A 22,245-nucleotide genomic window follows, 5' to 3' on the forward strand; every position below is an offset into this window, starting at 1 on the left:
CTCAAAAAAAAAAACTCATTGTGCATGATTTATAAGCCCCTTTCCTCATGGGGACCTGAGAAATGTCCCCACAAGGTCAAAATCTACTGGTATTACTATCCTTGTGGGGACATTTGGTCCCCATAACGTGATGAATACCAGGTATACACACACACACACACACACACACACACACACACACACACACACACACACACACACACACACTTTGTAATCAGATACTTTTGCATTCCTGATTTAGATTTTTTTTTATCTTTCTTGTTCTCTAACAGCAGGGGTCTTCAACTAATTCTATGGGGTCTAAGGCGAAACCGCAGGGGATCTGCCAATTACTGTTTGATCTTATTCTAATTTCTGTGAAAAAAAAAAATCAAATATGCATTAAACAAAAATATAGTAAGCTAAATTTCGGTCATGATTTACTGTCCCACATTTCAATAAAAAAGGCTAAAACTTTAAAATGTACTGACTTTTTCAAACATCAGCACACATGAAAATAATACAGATGGGTTGAGATAAAAAAAAATGAATACACATCCTTAATAATTTTAGAAAACATTTTACTGCAATAAACTACTGTACATAATGTTAACCTAAAACCAGTTATTCAATTTAATAGTTTTTTTCTCAATTAAAAGAAACTGTCAAAACAGAAATTAAAAACAGTTTCTGTATAAACATTAAGTGTGCATGAAAAGCTATTAAATTTATCAATTAACATACATTTCCCAAATAATTTTAGTAAACAATGCTAATGTTATCCCACTTTTTTGTTCTTTGTTTTGTTTTACTTGTTTACAGTTATTAACATGTTGCTTTGTCCATATTAATTTCTTTGTATATTATGATAAAAACTTAAAATACTAGAAAATATTCATAGGCCATGAAAATGAGTATCAGCTTAATGATGTCTATCAAAAAAATTTTTTCAATGTATCTCTCTATTTTTGTCCACCAAGAGGTCCTTGGTCTGAAAAAGGTTAAAGACCTCTGCCTTACATGTTGAATTCGACTGTTTCTACTTTCTTCAAATATCCACAATGTCCAGCCAGGTTGAGTTCTTTCCTTCTTTTGTCAGCTACTTTATTGTGTTCATAACACACGCTATTTCTATTTTTCTTCTATTTCTCTTCGAATAATTCTGAAGGTTACGTGATACATACTGATGATAGATGTTGGACTGAATGAAAGACCCAGAAGAACAAAGGATGCTCATCATCATCTCTCTTTTACCCTCACTCACACACATAGACTGTAAATGGGGAATTTAGATTCCAAGGCCGCACTATTCTTCAAGAGAATGTCTCCAGTGAGAGCGCAATGTGCAGTTGAAGTGAAGTGAATGGAGGGCGTCTGCTGGACTTATGGGTGCGTGTGTTACATTTGTAGTGTGACAAACGCTTGCAGCACATATTAGAGAAGTCCATGTTAATATGCAGATATATGCAAGTCATTTTCAATTGTCTGAGAGAGCTAATCTGAAGCTGACAAATTCCTTATTACAGGACAAGAATTGCATTGTGGGAAAAGCTGTCTTAGAACTGTCGCCAATTTAATTTGAGAGAAAAGTATGCCAACAGGATGAATAGGTGTCATTAGGCCAACAGTTTGGTAAGGTTTCATTCAGGATTTTTGTGCCTGTTTTCAAGTTTATGTGAATGTGTGAAATAAGTGTACACACAGATTATTTTTTGTAGATATTGTCATAATAACTCACCCTCATATCGTTCCAAATCCGTAAGACCTTCGTTCATCTTTGGAACACAAATGAAGTTGTTTTTGATGAAATCCGAGAGCTTTCTGACCCTGCATAGACAGCAGTGCAGCTGACACTTTCAAGGTCAAGAAAGCTAGTAAGGATATTGTTAAAATAGTCAATGTGACATCAGTGGTTCAACCGTAATGTTATGAAGCTACAAGAATACTTTTTGTGCTCCCCTGAACATGCGTCAAAACCTGACACAGAAGAGAAGAAATTTTTAAATAAAGTCGTTATTTTTGTTTTCTTTGCACACAAAAAGTATTCTTGTAGCTTCATGGTATTACGGTTGAACCATTGATATCACATGGACTATTTTAACGATTTGGAACGATATCAAGGTGAGTAACTAATGACAGCTAAAAAAAAATTATAATTGTTTTCATCATTACATACACTTTTGTTCAAAAGTTATTGGTCAGTGACAGTAAAGACATCTAGTAAGTAAGTAAAAAAAAATACAAATAAAATAAAAATAATAATAAGTAATAAGTAATAAGTAATTTGTATTTAATGTCATAAATTGATTTTTGTTGTAAATATGCCTGACTGTTACACTGGATGCAACTTTAATGGGTGTCTTCCATGGTTGGGGTCAATTCAGGAATGAACTCAACAATTCCAATTCAAAGAAGGAAATGGAATTGGAATTGGAATTCAACAACAATTACAGGAAACAGAGTTGGAATTGAATTGGAATTACAGGAAGTGGAATTCAATTCAGGGAAATTCCACTGAATTCCGTTTATTGCTGTTTCTGAGCATTTATTTGTGATTACATTTAGAGACATAAATTTGAACTTTATTTATGATACTTTACAAATACCATGTATTAAATAGAGTTGATCAAATGCAAGTAAATAAAAATGAGAACTGTACATTATGAATTAATAATTGAATGACAGTGGTGATAAGTTTGTGGATGTACTATACATATGATTACCACATATATTATGTCTCAACTCACAAAAAATGAGTCATGTTCATTCATGTATTTCATTCACTTTTTATTGCATCGAATTATCATCATTTCCTGAAATTTGGCATGTGAAATGATCACGCTTAACATACTAAACATACAGTACTTTGTGTTTCTTTTATATGTTTGTTGTTTATGTGATTTACAATATTTAACGTACTATAAACTATTAAGCAAATCAAGTCAAATTATTTTATTTAGCAACTCAAGTGGAATTTAGTGGAATTTATTTGAATTCAGTTCTGTTTCCTGGCATTCCAATTCAATTCCAATTCCATTTCCTGTCAGCTGCATGCAATTCCAATTCCAATTCCATTCCAGGAAGTGAATTGGAATTTACCATTCATTCTCAATTCAGTTCATGAATGGCCCCAACCCTGGTGTCTTCTGTAAATTAGGGAAAGATGTAAGATATTTATTTTTGGTTCAGACAAACAAAACAAAAATGCAATTAAATGAAACAGAAAACCATTTAGTATTTTTTTTAAACAACAGCAATTTAAAGCAGTATTACATTTATTGTTTTTATGCTTAAACCATTTTCCATCTTTGACCCATAAAAAATATATGCTGTTCTTTTGAACTTTGAGCTCTCTATTTATGAAAGTATCATTAAAAAATTTATCATGTTTCACAAAAGTATTAAGCAGCATTACTGTTTTCAACGTTGTTAATAATAATAAATGTTTCTTGAGCACCAAATCAGAATATTAGTATGATTTCTGAAGGATCATGTGACACAAAAAGTTCAGCTGTGCCATCAGTAGAATAAATTACATTAAAAAAAAAAAAATATTAAAATAGAAAGTTTATTTTAAATTGTAGTAATATTTCATAGTAGAATTACTGATTTTACTGTATTTTTTAGTAATAAATGCAGCTTTGGCCAGCATACAACAGACTGCTTGAAAAAACATAAAATCTTACTGACTGCAAACTTTTTAATGGTAGTGTAGCTACTGCATTTATATATATATATATAAATATTATCAGGTAAACAGTTTTCTGACAACTCTAGTGTGTATACAGGATGGGCCATTTATATGGATACACCTTAATAAAATGGGAATGGTTGGTGATATTAACGTCCTGTTTGTGGCACATTAGTATATGTGAGGGGGCAAACTTTTCCAGATGGGTGGTGACCATGGTGGCCATTTTGAAGTCGGCCATCTTGGATCCAACTTTTGTTTTTTCAATAGGAAGAGGGTCATGTGACACATCAAACTTATTGGGAATTTCACAAGAAAAACAATGTGCTTGGTTTTAACGTAACTTTATTCTTTCATGAGTTATTTACAAGTTTCTGACCACTTATAAAATGTGTTCAATGTGCTGCCCATTGTGTTGGATTGTCAATGCAACCCTCTTCTCCCACTCTTCACACACTGATAGCAACACCGCAGGAGAAATGCCAGCACAGGCTTCCAGTATCCGTAGTTTCACATCACATCTGCACATCTCGTATCTTTACACCATAGACAACTGCCTTCAGATGACCCCAAAGATAAAAGTCTAAGGGGGTCAGATCGGGAGACCTTGCGGTCCATTCAACTGGCCCACGATGACCAATCCACTTTTCAGGAAACTGTTCATCTAGGAATTCTCGGACCTGACACCCATAATGTGGTGTGCTGGAAAAACTCAAGGAACGTGCCAGCTTCAGTGCATAAAGAGGGAAACACATCATCATGTAGCAATTTCAAATATACAGTGGCCTTGAGGTTTCCATTAATGAAGAATGGCCCCACTATCTTTGTACCCCATATGCCACACCATACCATCACTTTTTTTGTTCCAACAGTCTTGGAGGGATCTATCCAATGTGGGTTAGTGTCAGACCAATAGCGGTGGTTTTGTTTGTTAACTTCACCATTCACATAAAAGTTTGCCTCATCACTGAACAAAATCTTCTGCGTGAACTGAGGGTCTTTTGCCCATTCTGCAAATTCTGTGCGGCGATCTGGGTCATCCTCGTTGAGATGCTGCAGTAGCTGGAGTTTGTAAGGGTGCCATTTGTGAATAGCTAATATCTGCCGAAGGGATGCTCGACTAATGCCACTCTCCAGTGACATGCGGCGAGTGCTATGCTGTGGGCTCTTGCTGAATGAAGCTAGGACAGCCACTGATGTTTCTTCATTAGTGACAGTTTCCAGTTTCACGAAACTTAGCAAGCAGTTTGCTAACTGTAGCATGGGAGATGGGTGGTCTCGTAGGGTGTCTTGCATTGAAATCTGCTGCTGACCCGGTTACTGCGTTCACCAGATATCAACACAATTTCAATCCACTCCTCACGTGTTAACCTCTTCGACATGTCAATGGCTGTGAACAAAGAATAAAGTTACATTAAAACAAAGCACACCATTGTTTTTCTTGTGAAATTCCCAATAAGTTTGATGTGTCACTTCCTATTGAAAAAACAAAAGTTGGATCCAAGATGGCCGACTTCAAAATGGCCACCATGGTCACCACCCATCTTGAAAAGTTTGCCCCCTCACATATACTAATGTGCCACAAACAGGACGTTACAGTTTTTCTCAATTGCTTAAACACATTTCTTGAAATTATGCCTCTTATTTGCAAAACTCTAAACACAAATCCACAACTCCTAACTCATTTCCCCAAACTTCCTATATTGAGGTCAAAATGAAGCTCTCCACTCAAAACAATTCAATCTTGCTGAAAAACCAAACTTTGCTTTCAGACATGACACACAAATCCTCAAAAACAAACACACTACAACACAGTTTTACACACTGATGAGATAAATTCAAAACAATCCTACAAAAACAATACAAATAAAAAACTTTTCACATGATGAACACAACAAATCTATTCCTTTGCAAGTGTTTTATTCCTTAATTTAATGTACTGTAGAGTACAGTACAAAACAGCAAAAAACAACAAAATAATTATTCGGCCCAGCATCCTGTCTTTGGTCTGGGACAGGCCAAAGAACCTCTTCAGCATCACAGGCTAAATTAGCCCTGGCCAGGCAGCAGGGATAAAATCCTCTTGCATGCCTGATCCAACCCTGGCACTCATCAACTAAAATATATGAGACTGCTTGTCTTCTTGCCCTTGCTCTTCCTCTGTCTCTTCCATGTTGTTGTCGTCATCGTCCTCCTTCTCCTCCTCCTCTTCCTCTTTCACCTCCTACTCTTCCTCTTCAAAATTACACATTACTGTATGTGGGATATTGATTGAAAAAGACTGGATAGGATTCACAGTTACACTTGTACTAGTGGTCTGAGAAAAAATAAACAAATAAAATAAAAGCACACAGAGTCATTGTGAAACAGAAAAAAAAAAGAAATATGGGCACAAAGGTGAAAATAAAAATAAGAAAGTCCACTGTCAGAATTTTTAACTCCTGTGTTGTCCTCTGTCTATATGCTTTCCAATGGAAGGTTCATGAGATGGTTCATGAGATGTATCTATTTCAGAGAACTGCTTTATCATTGGTTGATCTATATTATCTTCATTAGTGAAAGTCAAGATTCACTTGAATAATTCATGGCAAATTTACAAAAAGTCTAATAGAAATGTGTAGAATATATGATTGACAGTTTAGGACAACTAGATCAAAAATTTTGCATTTAGGTAATGATTTATACGATGAGCTAATGACTTGATGTTTTGAGGGGTAAGACTATTGCACAGAGAACTACAGTATATAATACATTTTGAGCAGCATGACAATAGCAACTGATAATGTAGGAAACTGCAGACAAATGTATATTTCATTTCTGATCTGAGAAATGCACCAAAGTGACTGAGAAAAACTTTTATCCTTTTATCTCCAACGAAGGTTCTGATTGGTGTGTGCTAAATTTTGACTCCTAGTGTTTCCAGTTGGGTAATTGTGTGCTAATTGAGCTCAAACTTCGCAGACTTGAGTGAACAATATTGAATGCTTGTGCTTTCTAAATGACCTCATGGTGTAAGCACTGAGAAATGTAGGGATTTGTGTGTAGAGTTTTGAAGTAAAAGTTCACCAAATATAACTCATGTGTCAAAGCAGGGAATAGTGTTTATAGTTTAGGGAAATGGGTGTGCTTTTTCAAAAATGGCGTTATAGTTTCGAAATTTTAGTTCAAAAGACTGGTTATAGTGTTTTAGCAATTGAGAAAAACTGTAATATCACCAACCATTCCCATTTTATTAAGGTGCATCCATATAAATGGCCCACCCTGTACTATGCACACTGTGCAAACGTTCTGTATGTATAGAATACCTAAAAGACATCTGACTAAAATATGCCAACATAAAATGAATAGAAAAACTGAAATTAAATACAGAAAAAATATACAGTCAATCCCAAAATTATTCATACCCCTGGCAAATTCTGACTTAAAGTTACTTTCATTCAACCAGCAAGTTTTTTATTTTTTTTGACCGGAAATGATACAGGCTTCTCCCAAAAGATAATAAGACGATGTACAAGAGGCATCATTGTGGAAAAAAATATTACTCATCTTTTATTTACATTTGAACAAAAATTATTCATATCCTTCTCAATAATCAATAAAAAGCCTTTATTGGCTATTACAGCAATCAAACGCTTCCTATAATTGCTGAGCAGCTTTTTGCATGTCTCCACTGGTATTTTTGCCCATTCATCTTTAGCGATGAGCTCCAACTCTTTCAGGTTGGAGGGTCTCCTTGCCATCACCCTGATGTTTAGCTCCCTCCACAGATTCTCAATTGGATTTAAGTCAGGACTCTGGCTGGGCCACAGCAAAACGTTAATGTTTTTGTCTGTTAACCATTTCTTCACCACTTTTGCTGTGTGTTTTTGGTCGTTGTCGTGCTGAAATGTCCACTGGTGCCCAAGGCCAAGTTTCTCTGCAGACTGCCTGATGTTGTTGTTAAGAATTCTGATGTATTGCTCCTTTTTCATGGTGCCGTTTACTGTGATTAGGTTCCCTGGTCCACCGGTTGAAAAACATCCCCAAAACATTAGGTTCCCACAACCATGTTTGACAGTGGGAATGGTGTTCTTAGGGTTGAAGGTCTCCTTTTTCACACCAAATGAAAGCTACATTATTGTGGCCAAACAATTAAATTTTTGTTTCATCTGACCATAAAACAGAAGACCAGAAGTCTTCTTCTTTGTCCAGATGAGCATTTGCAAAGGCCAAGCAGGCTTTTGTGTGCCTTATCTGGAGAAGTGGTGTCCTCCTTGGTCTGCGTCCGTGGAACCCAGCGGTGTGCAGTTTCCGTTGGACTGTCTGCCTTGAGATGTTACCACCAGCAGAGCCGAAATTCATCAGGATGGCCTTGGTGGTGATCCTTGGATTCTTTTTTACCTCTCACTATCCTCCCGGCCAACACAGATGTCACTTTTGACTTCCGTCCACGTCCTATGAGATTTTTCACAGTGCGGAATGTCTTGTATTTTTTAATACAGTTTTTTCCAATTGCTAACACACAATTTTTCAAACTAGTCTGGTTTTATCAAAATACTTAACACAATTCACAAAACCACACACCCAAACGGCAAAATACCTCATATATCCTGTAAAATGAAGCGCTGCAACCAAAACTACACATAGCATTATCAAAATCAAACTTTTGCATGAAATGGCACACACTTCATTCATATTACTAGATTTTTGCCTAACCAACTACACACTCTTGGGCATAATGAAAAGCACCCCCATCTTTAGTATGCTTTGCCATAATACTAAAATATGTATCAGATTGCTCACATGCACAGAAATATGCAGATACACACACATCCTGTTGCAACATTTTTTTTTTTCACTACAGTAAACAAGTCAGTGCAACATATGCACAGCAGATATATTGTAAGGAGTGAAATTATCTCCTCATGGCTGTAAGGAGTGAAATTATCTGCTCATGGAATTAAAATACAGTACGAACAGATGGCATGCAACAAAACAATAAACCTAAGGGATCTTCAAAGAAGACCAAACAACCCCACCATGCTACTTTGAATTCCCCGCCTCTCACTCTCACACCTTTCTCCCTAAAAGCTTTTGCTTAAAGTCACATGTGGAAGATGCACATGATACTCATGTTATATCTTGTGAATGTATTGTTTTGCCCCTTCATGTTTGGAATCATTCTAATGGTCTCTGTGCGATTGGTAAAATGGTCTCAATTTCATAGCAGTCACATATACTGTAAGAAAGATTGAAAACTTCCATAGAATTGGGTTTGCTGCTATTGGGTGTGTTTTCCCTTTAGGGGCAGATGGGAACCTCCAACCAGGTGCGAACCTGGGGTTGCGAGAACTCCTGAAAGACCAAAAGGTCTTTGTATTTTTACAACTGATTGGAATATTTGTTTGTTCTGGTCTGGTATATAAGGCAAGTGATGAAACACAACTTGGGGATTTTTGTAGCCAAAACCCCCACACTGTATGTATGCGAGGGTCTCTGGAGCTAAACCTCCAGGTCTCTCTCATGCTGCAGTGTGTCTCTCTGGTAGTCAGGTATGTCTTTCCCACTCTTAGATACATCTTTGAGTCATTGAGGTTATGTATTTATCTAAATTGAAACTGAATTGGGTTCTCATTGTTTAATTGTGTAATTGGCATGATAGATTTTACCTGACAAATAAAATGTTATATTTGGCTATTCTGATATGTCCTGAAATCAATATGACTAGTAAATTGTGAGGAGACTTTTGTTATAGACATTAGGTCCTCCAACGAACGAATAATTGAAAATATGGAATGTCTAGAATAATCAAGTAGTTAATTCATAATCGATATTTGTGATAACCTTTTGATTGGAAATACAGTCTAAATTTAATGATCACTTAAAATTGGAGTCAGATTAGAACGGAGCAAGACTAAAATTGAATTGCAAATCTTGAAGCGCTGTAAAAGACCGTAGTAAACCTTCATCCAGATCGCTGGAACTTCGTTTTCGGGCCAGTGAATCGGTCCTTTCAATATTTACATGGGACTGAACAAAAATATTCTTACAAAAAACAGTAAACTGAAAAATAAAATTTCAGAAAAAATATATTACTGTTAAAAAAAAAAAAAAAAAAAAAAAAATTCTCACCCGTGGTCTTTTTATAGTGCTTACATCCTGATTGAAGTGTTCACAATTAACCATTGAGGTGTTTGGCCAGGTGGCACATGTATTTGGCCAATTAGCTCATGCAGTGTCATTTTGAATAGCAGTGTTTTGAAATGGCAAGCATGTGACTTTATGTCAGATTGTTGTGTCTTATGCAGAGAACTGTTTTCAGTGCATTTAAAAAGTGTCATTTTGAATTGCAAAATGTGTGTAAAGCAGAAAATGTGTTTAGACTTTTGAAGACTTGAGAAGAAGTTTTGCTGTCTGTGTGTCAGTTTAAATAATTGTGCTGTGCATGTCATTTTAGTGTGTTAGCAATTGGAAAAAACTGTAATAGGCTACTTTGCACTGTAGCCACTGAAACTTCAAAACATTTAGATATGGTCTTATAGCCCTTTCCTGACTTGTGAGCAGCCACAATAATTAGTAATTAGGATGCTTTAGAACAGCTTGGACTATTTGGAATGGACTTTCCCATAGACTATGACAGTTTGCAAAGGGCATGAATAATTTTGAACATGCCACTTTTTGTTCAAATGTAAATAAAAGCTGAGAAATATTTTTTTTTCCACAATGATGCCTCTTGTACATCGTCGTCTTATCTTTTGGGAGAAGTCTGTATCATTTCCGGTCAAAAAAAACTTGCTGGTTGAATAAAAATAACTTTAAGTCAGAATTTGCCAGGGGTATGAATAATTTCGGGCTTAACTGTATATATATATATATATATATATATATATATATATATATATATTAAAAACTGGTCCAACTTCATATAAGATGGCCTTAACTTCTATGTTCTTACATCAAAAAATAAGTACAATGTACAGTGGTGGCCAAAATTATTAGACCACTAGTATTTTCACCAGTTAAAAAATGGTTTTAAGTCAGTTATTTTTACCTTTTGCTGTAGTGCATCAGTAGGAAATATCAGTTTACATTTTCAAACACTCATTATGCCAATAATTGTAATAATCCAGTGAGATTATCGTTTGCACAAGGTGTCTGACAATGGCCAGTGAACAAACAGAACAAACTGAGACAGACTAAATCCAGAAAAACTGTGGCAACGTCTCCAAGATGCTTCAAGAGACTTACCTGCAAAGCTACCTTAAAAACAATGCGCGAGTACATAGGGCAAAAGCTGCTTTAAATGCAAAGGATGGTCGCACCAAAAGTTGATTCAATTTGGAGATGTTGCCACAGTTCTTCTAGATTTAATCTGTCTCAGTTTGTTCTGTTTCTTCATGTCATTCCAGACAGACTGGATGATGATAATGAGATCAGATCTCTGTGTGGAGCACTGTTGTCAGACTCATTGTGCAAACAAAAATCTCACTGGATTATTACAAAATAATGGCAAAATGAATGTTTAAATATGTAAACTGATATTCTCTACTGACACACTACAGCAAAAGATAGAAACAACTGACTTAAAACCATTTTTAGCTGGTGAAAATATAGTGTTCTAATAATTTTGGCCACCACTGTAGTTGTTCATATTGTATTGCAAAATACTTTTGCTGCTATTGAAGTGGGATACGGGTAAGGTTGGGACAGGTTTGGTGGTAGAGGTAGGTTTAAGGGCGGGTTAAGGTGTAAGGGATGGCTCAACAGTGTAACTATAAATGTAATTACAGAAATGAATTACAGATGTAATTATGTGCAGGTATTTTTTTACAATGTAAGTACAACATAAAAACATGTAGGTACACAATATGTGCATTGTATCAAATGATTCATTTAAATCTAAGCACATGGTAGTTAAGGCCACCTAATATGAAGTACAAAAAACTGAAAATGCTAAATTATAATCTTGACACAAATGTGATAAGGTAGTCACCATTTGAGGCCGTCAACAGGACTCACCAGACATGCATGCCACTCCTTTCCCTCTTTTGCATCTCTCTCAACAGAAAACAAATGTCAGTTGGTTCCTGCTCACACACTCATGCAGCCACAGCTACATGAAGAAACTCTTCTCAGCCATTCCTGCCTGCCCACCTGTGCCCCTCTACATCTCTCTCTTTTTTATATCTTCCCTCTCCCGTTCCCATACACCTCTAGAGCGCAGGGCATGATGATGAGGCGTTGCTTGTCACAGAACCTATAATATCTGTCTGCTAACATATCTTTTTCTGCCTGAGAAGCAAACATAACTCAGCCTTCCTTAAACTCATGTGTCAGGCGCATTCAGCTCATTTCTGTGCTAAAACACCTTCTCCAGGTACATTCTTTCTGTCAATGCAGTGGCTGTCAGGATTCCTCATTCTGCTCATCCTCTCATTAACTCTCTTATAATTGCCTCAGAGCTCTAATGTTGCCTGTCTTTTTCAGCCGAACAGCCTTTGCAGTGGCTGCGACCTCTCGATTCTGAAAATGGCATAATATACTTGTCACTTTTTATGAGTGGAAATATAGAGATTTGAAGTAAATGTGTGAGTGTATGTCTGCCCTTTCTGAGAAACGTATTCATCCATGCTCTTTGAAGAAACCCATTACTGTCTTACCACACACGAGAATGTTTTACTATAGTTCTCGTGGGTATAACAAAGTAAAAACAAAAGACGAGACGAACAGGGAAATAAAGCAAGAATCCTTGTAATAAAAACATTAGAAACTGGAGAAAGTCATAAAAGGTTGTGGCGTGTGCTTTGTGAGTAAAAATGAGGAAAATATTGTGACATAAAGAACACATACCACACCGAACACACACATACATGTGATATATTGGAAAAAGAGATTTTTAGTACCCGATTATGAGTTGGCTAAATGTGTGATATACTAAGGAAAATGTGATTCTTATACTTTTTTTTATAAGTGAACCAAATATTTTTTACGGTGACGCATTGCTGCCAAACACTTATTTTTTTTTCCACTCAGCTATGTCGTTATAACGAGATCTTTTCTCGTAAAAACGACATCTTTTCTCGTAAAAACGACATCTTTTCTCGTAAAAACGACATATTTTTCTCATAAAAACGACATATTTTTCTCGTTAAAACGACATCTTTTCTCGTAAAAACGACATAATTTTCTCGTTAAAACGACATCTTTTCTCGTAAAAACGACATAATTTTCTCGTTAAAACGACATATTTTTTTCGTAATAACGACATAATATGTCATAAAAACGATCTTATGTTCCTGTTATAGATGTTATGATTATGTTATGTGAGGGCGTTTGTCCGCGCTGCCTTTGCCACAGTCCTGACATAAAGGAGGATGCACGCTGCTGGAGTTAGAATACACTAGCTATATATAGAAATACACTGTTTTAATAATTTTAATGTAATGGTTTCAATTGTAGCGTGTTTATAAGGATTAATCTCCAATCTGCCCTCAGACCCAGAGGATTTAAGATGATCAGATCAAAACTGTTATTTCTGAATAATCGACTCTGAGCTTGGAATATTATTTGGATGAAAGTTTGATTTTGAAAGGAAATAGAAATGACAAACGGTTTGATTGCATTGATAATTTCGTTCTGTTTAAAAAATGGACAAAATCAATAATAAAAAAAAAAAAACAGTTTTAGTATTTTTGTCCGTGGGTAAAAAGAGAACTTATGCTTTAATAATTATATGTGGGCGGCAATGAAAAGCCACTTTTCAATACAACCTGTTTTTACTGTCTATCGCATCATGCAGAATAAATACAAATACAAAAAATACAAACAAATCTAGCTTAATTTCGTTTTTCTGTTTCTCAAACATAACGAAATAATAATAATAATAATAATAATAAGCTATTATTATTATTATTAGGCCTATTATTATATTTTTCTTATTATGAATTCTATTTATTTATTTCTGCTCGTATTTCGATTTGCTGTTAAATCAATCAAAAAGTCAATTATTCAGAATTAATAGTTTTGATTATCTTAAATAAGATTTTGTAATAAAAAAAATAATAATAATAAGCATAATAACAATTTGAGTAGCCTATTATTATTATTATTTCATTTTGTTTGAGAAATGGAAAAACGAAAAGCTTGATTCTTCGTATTTTTGTTCGTGGGTAAAACACGAGCTTATTGGTTGAATATTAATTTAACATGCGGCCTTGATACTTAGTATGATTATATACAAATTACACATTATTTATTATGTATTATTAAATTTTATATTTAGCTGAATCAAGCCACGAATCCGGTTTTTCATCTGGATTATAGGCTACTGTGGAAATATGCTGCGCAGTCTCTGAGTGTAAGCACAATGGTAGGTTACAGATAATGAACTCACACGGGAAAGACTGTACATTACCTCTTGTTGGATTTATACGAATTAAGTAAACACAATTTTGTTTCCGATTCTTTTATTGAAGTAGACCTTTCAAGCTGCATAGAGAGACATAAATTGGGAGAGCGCACCCTGTATTTTTACAAAGGCAATTTGTAACGTTTTGTTGTTATCGTGGAAGTTTATAAAATAAAGCAGACATTTATATTTCTTTCCTCTGTAATCACAAAGTAAGGGATCGCGCTGGCGCCGACCCGAGAAGTGCAGTGTTGCGCTTTATAAATGAGACTTGCAAAGAAACGTTCTTGTGACTAATTTGCAGAGCGGTACATGATCAGACGAACATTTATTCTGCATGATGGTTCAGACCGTAAAGACAGGCTGAGTTGAAAAGTGGCTTTTCCGGGCCGCTCACGCACAAATATTAAAGCATAAGCACTCTTTTCATGAAATAAAATCTGGCTTTATTTATTTATTTTGATTTTTTAAACAGAACGAAATCATCATCATCATAACACGATCAAACCGTGCGTCATTTTTCTTTTATTTATTTCTGATACTATTTAAATTTTCTGTAAAATCAAACTTTCATCCAAATAATATTCCAAGCTCAGAGTCAGAAATAACAGTTTTGATCTGATCATCTTAAATCCTCTGGGTCTGAGGGCAGATTAGTATGGAGATTAATCCTAATGAACATGCTGCTACAATTGAAACAATTACATTAAAGTTATTTAAACAGTGTATTTCTATATAACTCCAGCAGCGTGCATCCTCCTTTAGGTCAGGACTGGCGAAGGCACCGCGGACAAACGCTTAGCTCCCTCACATGTCTATAACAGGAACATCAGATCGTATGACATAATATGTCGTTATTGCGAGAATAATATGTCGTTTTAACGAGAAAATTATGTCGTTTTAACGAGAAAATTATGTCGTTTTAATGAGAAAAGATCTCGTTTTAACGAGAAAATATGTCGTTTTAACGAGAAAAGATCTCGTTTTTACGAGAAAAGATGTCGTTTTAACGAGAAAAGATCTCGTTTTTACGAGAAAAGATCTCGTTATAACGACATAGCTGAGTGGGGAAAAAAATAAGTGTGTGGCAGCAATGCGTCACCGTAATTTTTCTATTTTTTATTTCTATTTAATTTTTTTGTCACTTCATTACAAAAAGAAAAAGGTTCATTACTCATTTCCTGTTATCTCATAATAATTATTAATCAGCTGTTTGAGTTTACGGAGTGATTATTTGTGAGGACAGCAAACCCAGTCTTAAGTAGCTCAGGTATATTTGTTGCAATAGCCAAAAATACATTGTATGGGTCCAAATTAAGCTGTCAGTATTTTGTCTCTGTTCTGTTCTGTTTTCCCAGTGTTTTCCCCCCCTCTGTTTCCAGTTCTATTGGTTTAGTCCTTGTCTCCCCCTTTTGGTTCATGTTCTTTTGGTTTAGTCATGCCCATATTTGTATTTCCCCCTCGTCATCCTGTCATCTCGTTTGTAACCACGCCTTGTTTTCTGTGTATTTAGTCTGTGTCTGATCACTCCCCAGTGTCCGTCGTTAACGTTACATGTTCTCGTTTGATGCTCCTGGTTTTTGTTTGTTTGTTATCATATTCAGTGTTTTATTTAATAAACTTCATTATTATTCATGTACTCCGGTTCTCCTCCTCCATCTCCACTCCTCAACCCGCCTGATTGTGACAGAACGACAGACCAAGACAAAGGATGAGTTGGGCTGAGGCAGCATTGAGGAGACTGCGGTAAGGCGGTCGATCGTTGGAGCGATATGTGGAGGAGTTCCTCGAGCTTTCTCATCAGGTAGGCTGGCACGATGCTTCACTTGCCGCTGTGTTTGTTTTGGGACTGGATGACGAGATTATCTGCTGCGATCTTCCAGCCAGTAAATTCCCCTTGATCGAGCTGGTCAATCTCATTCTGTTTCTAAATGGGTCTGATTTTGAAGTGGAAGAAATTCCAAATACATTTCAGTCTCATCTTCCAGTCCCCTCACAAACACAGCACATCGCGCTGGCCTGCCATAAACCGGGACCCCCCACATACCGTGCCAACGGTTCGTACCGCCAGTCCAGTCCCAAATCTCCAGTCATCCTCCAAAGCTCCGCTGCTGTCCTCAACCCGATGCGGCTGGCCTCCTCCCCGCGCTCTAGTCTGCCAGCCTCCGCCCAGCGCTCAAGCCTGCCGACTGCCGGCTTCCTCTCCACGCTCAAGCACGTTAGCCGCCAGGCCAGCATCAGCTCGCAATATGGCTGCCACGCATGAGTCTGTAAGCAAGATGGCTGCCATACCAGAGGCTACTAGCAAGATGGCTGTCACGCCAGAGTCTGCATGCAAGATGGCTTTCGTTCCTGAGTCCCCGGCCAAGATGGCCGTCAAGCCTGAGTTCCCGGCCAAGATGGCCGCCGTTCCTGAGTTCCCGGCCAAGATGGCTGCCGTTCCTGAGTCCCCGGCCAAGATGGCCACCGTTCCTGAGTCCCCGGCCAAGATGGCCACCGTTCCTGAGTCCCCGGCCAAGATGGCCACCAAGCCTGAGTCCCTGGCCAAGATGGCCGCCGTTCCTGAGTTCCCGGCCAAGATGGCCGCCAAGCTTGAGTCCCTGGCCAAGATGGCCGCTGTTCCTGAGTTCCCGGCCAAGATGGCCACCAAACCTGAATCCCTGGCCAATATGGCAGTTGATCCTGAGTCCCCGGCCAAGATGGCCGCCAAGCCTGAGTCCCCTGCCAAGATGGCCACCAAGCCTGAGTCTGCACCCAAGATAGCTACCGCCAAGTCAGAGACTCTGCTGGTTCCGCCCAGCCTCCCAGAGTCTCCTCTGGTTCCGCCCAGCCCTCCAGTGACCGCGCCGCCAGAGCGCCCTCCAGTGACTGCGCCGCCAGAGCGCCCTCCAGTGACTGCTCGCCCAGAGCTTGCTCCTTCAGAGTCTCCTCAAGAGCCAGCGCGCCCTTCTGAGCCGGAGCTCTCTCCTGCGCGCACTTCCGTGCTCTCCTGGGTGGACTATGCCTTAGGTTCCCCCAAGAAATTTTTTTTGGGGGGTGGGGGGGGGGCTACTCCCCTGATCAGCCATGGCCACCTGGACTGTTTACCCGGCCATGGCCACCTGGACTGTTTACCCGGCCATGGCTTCCTGAGCCTCCAGATCCGCCATGGCCTCCTGAACTATTGACCCGGCCATGGGTTCCTGAGCCCCCAGATCCGCCATGGCCTCCTGAACTATTTACCCAGCCATGGCTTCCTGAGCCCCCAGATCCGCCATGGCCCCCCGGACTGTTTACCCGGCCATGGCTTCCTGGTCCCCCAGACCCGCCATGGCCTATTGGACTGTATGCCCTGGAGACCGCCCTTGTATCCTGTGTTCCCTGTATCCCTGTCTAGCGGTCTCCAGGGCGCCCACCCTCCCTCCCCAATGGATGTTAGACGGTGCGAGACGCGCCTTTTGGGGAGGGGGGTGTAATGTCAGTATTTTGTCTCTGTTCTGTTTTCCCAGTGTTTTTCCCCCTCTGTTTCCAGTTCTATTGGTTTAGTCTTTGTCTCCCCCTTTTGGTTCATGTTCTTTTGGTTTAGTCATGACCATATTTGTATTTCCCCCTCGTCATCCTGTTATCTCGTTTGTAACCACACCTTGTTTTCTGTGTATTTAGTCTGTGTCTGATCACTCCCCAGTGTCCGTCGTTAACGTTACATGTTCTCATTTGATGCTCCTGGTTTTTGTTTGTTTGTTATCATATTCAGTGTTTTATTTAATAAACTTCTTTATTCATGTACTCCGGTTATCCTCCTCCATCTCCACTCCTCAACCCGCCTGATTGTGACATAAGCATTTTTCTCATGACAAAAAAATTTGGATATTAGGAAAAAAGATCATGTTCTATGAAGATATTTTGTAAATTTCCTACCATAAATATATCAAAATGTAACTTTTGATTAGTAATATGCATTCATTTGGACTTAGATTCCAGATTTTCAATTAGTTGTACCTTGGTCAAACATTGTCCTATCCTAACAAACCATACATCAATGGAAAGTTTATTTATTTAGATGATGTATGAATCTCAATTAAAAAAAAAAGACCCTTATGACTGGTTTTGTGGTCCAGGGTCACATTTTATGTTATGTGTACACTGCAGTTCAAAAGTTGTTTTTTTAAAATAGAATTTATTCCTGTGATGCAAAGCTGAATTTTCAGAAGTCAGTACTCCAGTCTTCAGTGTCACATGATCCTTCAGAAATCATTCTAGTATGCTGATTTATTATCAATGTTGAAACAGTTGTGCTGCTTAATTTTATCTAGTGAAACGCTCAGTTAATTTCTACAAAAAAAATTACCATTTATATACTTTTAACCTCAAACGCTCTGCGTGTGTTCCGTTTCATGACAGTTAGTGTATGTCGAAAAACTCCCATCTCTTTTTCTTCTCCAAATTTAAAATTGTCCTACATCGCTTTTACTTTGTGCGTCCACTTTGTAAACACTGGGCAGTGATGTAGGATGATTTTGAACTTGGAAGAGAAAATGAGATGGGAGTTTTTCAACATACCCTAACTGTATTGATCAGGAATGCACAGAGTTCACACAGAACTAGACAAGATGAGCATTTGAAGTTAAAAAGTATATAAGTTGTACATGTTTTAGAGAATAACAGATAGTTTTGCTAGACAAGACCCTTCTTTCTCGGCTGGGATCATTTAGAGTCCTTTTAAAGCTGCAATTAAACTGCATTTTGGAAGTTCAAACTCATGGGCACCATAGAAGTCCAGTATATAGAGAAAAATCCTAAAATGTTTGCCTCAAAAAACATAATTTCTTTATGACTGAAGAAAGAAAGACATGAACATCTTGGATGACAAGGGGGTGATTAAATTATATGTAATTTTTTGTTCTGGAAGTGAACTTCTCCATTAAAATATCTTAAAATAGAAAACAGTCATTTAAAAAAAGAAAAAAAAAACAATATTACTGTAACGTATCTGGTCTTCCCTGTCATCATGAACTCTTGCACCACACTTCATGGACTACAATCCCCATAAGCCACTGCACCAATCACTGCACACATCTGTTCCTCATTTCCCACTGATCTGATTGCTGCAAACACCTGTTTCACATTTACCCACATGCATTTAAGCCACTCACACACACAGCCACCTTGCGAAGTCTAATTGTTCCCATGGTCATTATTCTAAGCGTGTTTCTCTGGATTGGATTGCCTGTGTATGACTCTGGACTGTGTACCCCGTTTTTGATTCCTGCTGCCTGCCATTTGTGACCACTGCTTGATTATTGAACTGTTTCCCGGATTACCTACGTTGTTCCTGTTTCCTGGCGTTTACTCCTGCTTGTTGACTATTCTAATAAAGCCTTGCAAATGGATCCGCACGTCTCTGACTCCTCCTTGTGACAGAAGACTTCGCCACACCCGGATCCAGCGGCTTTATTCAACCACCAGCATCACAACATGGACCCAGTCGACCAACTTCTGCTCCTCCGACAGGAAGATCTTCCCATTGAGGATTATGTACTACAGTTTCGTAGGTTATCACTTCAAGTACCTTTGTATGATGAAGTATGGCTGAGGGACTTATTCCGCTTTGGACTCAATGAACCCATTAAATCGCTGTTGCCTGGAGGGGAATTTAAGTGTTCGGTGGAGGACTTTATGAATTATGCGTTGGTGTTATGCGGCTCTCCGCTTACTGTGAGAGCTCTAGAAGAGCCACAGCACAAGAGGTCTGCTAGCCCAGAACCACAGCAGCCACACTTTACCACGGGGTGGAAAAGGCTAATTTCTAGCGTGGAGGACCCACCGCTGCTGTCGGTTCGAGCAGCTGGTCTCCCAACCAGCCCTCCAGTGACTGCGCCGCCAGAGCGCCCTCCAGTGACTGCGCCGCCAGAGCGCCCTCCAGTGACTGCGCCGCCAGAGCGCCCTCCAGTGACTGCGCCGCCAGAGCGCCCTCCAGTGACTGCGCCGCCAGAGCGTCCTCCAGTGACTGCGCCGCCAGAGCGCCCTCCAGTGACCGCTCGCTCAGAGCCTGCTCTTCCAGAGTCTCCGCTGGAGACGCCCAGCCCTCCTGAATCTCCGCTGGGGTCGTCCAGTTCTCCAGAGCCCGCTTCTCAAGAGCGTCGTCCAGAGCCCGCTTCACAAGAGCGTCGTCCAGAGCCTGCTTCACAAGAGCTCCGCTCCACTCCGCTGGTTCCGCCCAGCCTTCCAGACACTCCGCTGGTTCAGCCCTGCCTTCCAGAGACTCCGCTGGTTCCGCCCAGTCTTCCAGAGACTCCGCTGGTTCTGCCAAGCCTTCCAGAGACTCCGCTGGTTCCGCCCAGCCTTCCAGAGACTCCGCTGGTTCCGCCCAGCCTTCCAGAGACTCCGCTGGTTCCGCCCAGCCTTCCAGAGACTCCGCTGGTTCTGCCCAGCCTTCCAGAGACTCCGCTGGTTCTGCCCAGCCTTCCAGAGACTCCGCTGGTTCTGCCCAGCCTTCCAGAGACTCCGCTGGTTCTGCCCAGCCTTCCAGAGACTCCGCTGGTTCTGCCCAGCCTTCCAGAGACTCCGCTGGTTCAGCCCAGCCTTCCAGAGACTCCGCTGGTTCAGCCCAGCCTTCCAGAGACTCCGCTGGTTCAGCCCTGCCTTCCAGAGACTCCGCTGGTTCCGCCCAGCCTTCCAGAGACTCCGCTGGTTCAGCCCCGCCTTCCAGAGACTCCGCTGGTTCCGCCCAACCTTCCAGACAATCCGCTGGTTCAGCCCTGCATTCCAGAGCCTCCGCTGGTTCCGCCCAGCTTTCCAGAGACTCCGCTGGTTACATCCAGTCGTCCTGAGATTCCTGTCTGCCCGGTTCTGGTCACGGAGCTCAAGCATGGACTGTTCCCACCCACCCTCCCTGCTGCTCCAGTCCTGCCACCTCTGTCTCCTGACAGTCCCTCTACTCACCCCCATCCCACCTTCGTGGCAGAGGACTTGCCGTGGGACTGCCAGTCGCCATCGGTGTCCAGACTGAAGGACCCCTCACCATCACCTCCAGTCTCAGAGTCCTGGACTCCACCTCGGTCCTCCGACCCTGCGGCTCCACCCCGGCTCTGTGCTCCCTCGTCTCCGTTGTCGGCCGTCGGCCCAACAGCTCCTCCGGGCTCCATCGTCTCTCCGGCTCCGCCCCGGTCAGTCGTCACCCCACCTTCGCCTCTGGACTCTACTCCTCCGGCTGCGCCTCGTCACTCCGTCCTGCCGGCTCTGTGGACCTCCTCCCTCCCGTGGGCACAGCCTCGATCCTCTGTCACTCCGGCTCCGCTGCGTACCTCCGGACCTCCATCTCCGCCGGGGTCGCCAGAGCCTTGGGTTCCGCCTTGGCCCTCCGGATCCTCTGTGTCGCCCAGGACCATCGACTCTCCGGTTCCGCCTCGGGCTCCACCGGCTCTACCTCCGTCGGTCGGCCCCATGCAGGAGCCAACCCTTCCTCCTCCATGGCTTCTCCCTCCGTCGGCTCCGCCTCATTTCGTGGTTCCAGTACCACTACATGGACCTGGCCCTCCATCCCTCCCCCTGTTCCGCCTCCGCTCCACCACCCTCAAGATGGTTAAGGTGGTTAGAGCGTCTGGAAGCCGCTCCTTGCGGAGGGGCTATGTAACGTATCTGGTCTTCCCTGTCATCATGAACTCTTGCACCACACTTCATGGACTACAATCCCCATAAGCCACTGCACCAATCACTGCACACATCTGTTCCTCATTTCCCACTGATCTGATTGCTGCAAACACCTGTTTCACATTTACCCACATGCATTTAAGCCACTCACACACACAGCCACCTTGCGAAGTCTAATTGTTCCCATGGTCATTATTCTAAGCGTGTTTCTCTGGATTGGATTGCCTGTGTATGACTCTGGACTGTGTACCCCGTTTTTGATTCCTGCTGCCTGCCATTTGTGACCACTGCTTGATTATTGAACTGTTTCCCGGATTACCTACGTTGTTCCTGTTTCCTGGCGTTTACTCCTGCTTGTTGACTATTCTAATAAAGCCTTGCAAATGGATCCGCACGTCTCTGACTCCTCCTTGTGACAATTACTGTTTCACAGTTTTTTTTTTGTTTTTTTTTATAAAAGTATAGTACATTCAGATCCTAAGCTTAATGTTAAATTGAATGTTTTATGGTTTTCGTGTCTGCGAGCTTTCCCGATGTGAGCTTTTACCCAGTGAGGGTA

The sequence above is a fragment of the Garra rufa genome, chromosome 5 (assembly GCF_049309525.1).
Source record: "Garra rufa chromosome 5, GarRuf1.0, whole genome shotgun sequence".
Lineage (NCBI taxonomy): Eukaryota > Metazoa > Chordata > Actinopteri > Cypriniformes > Cyprinidae > Garra > Garra rufa.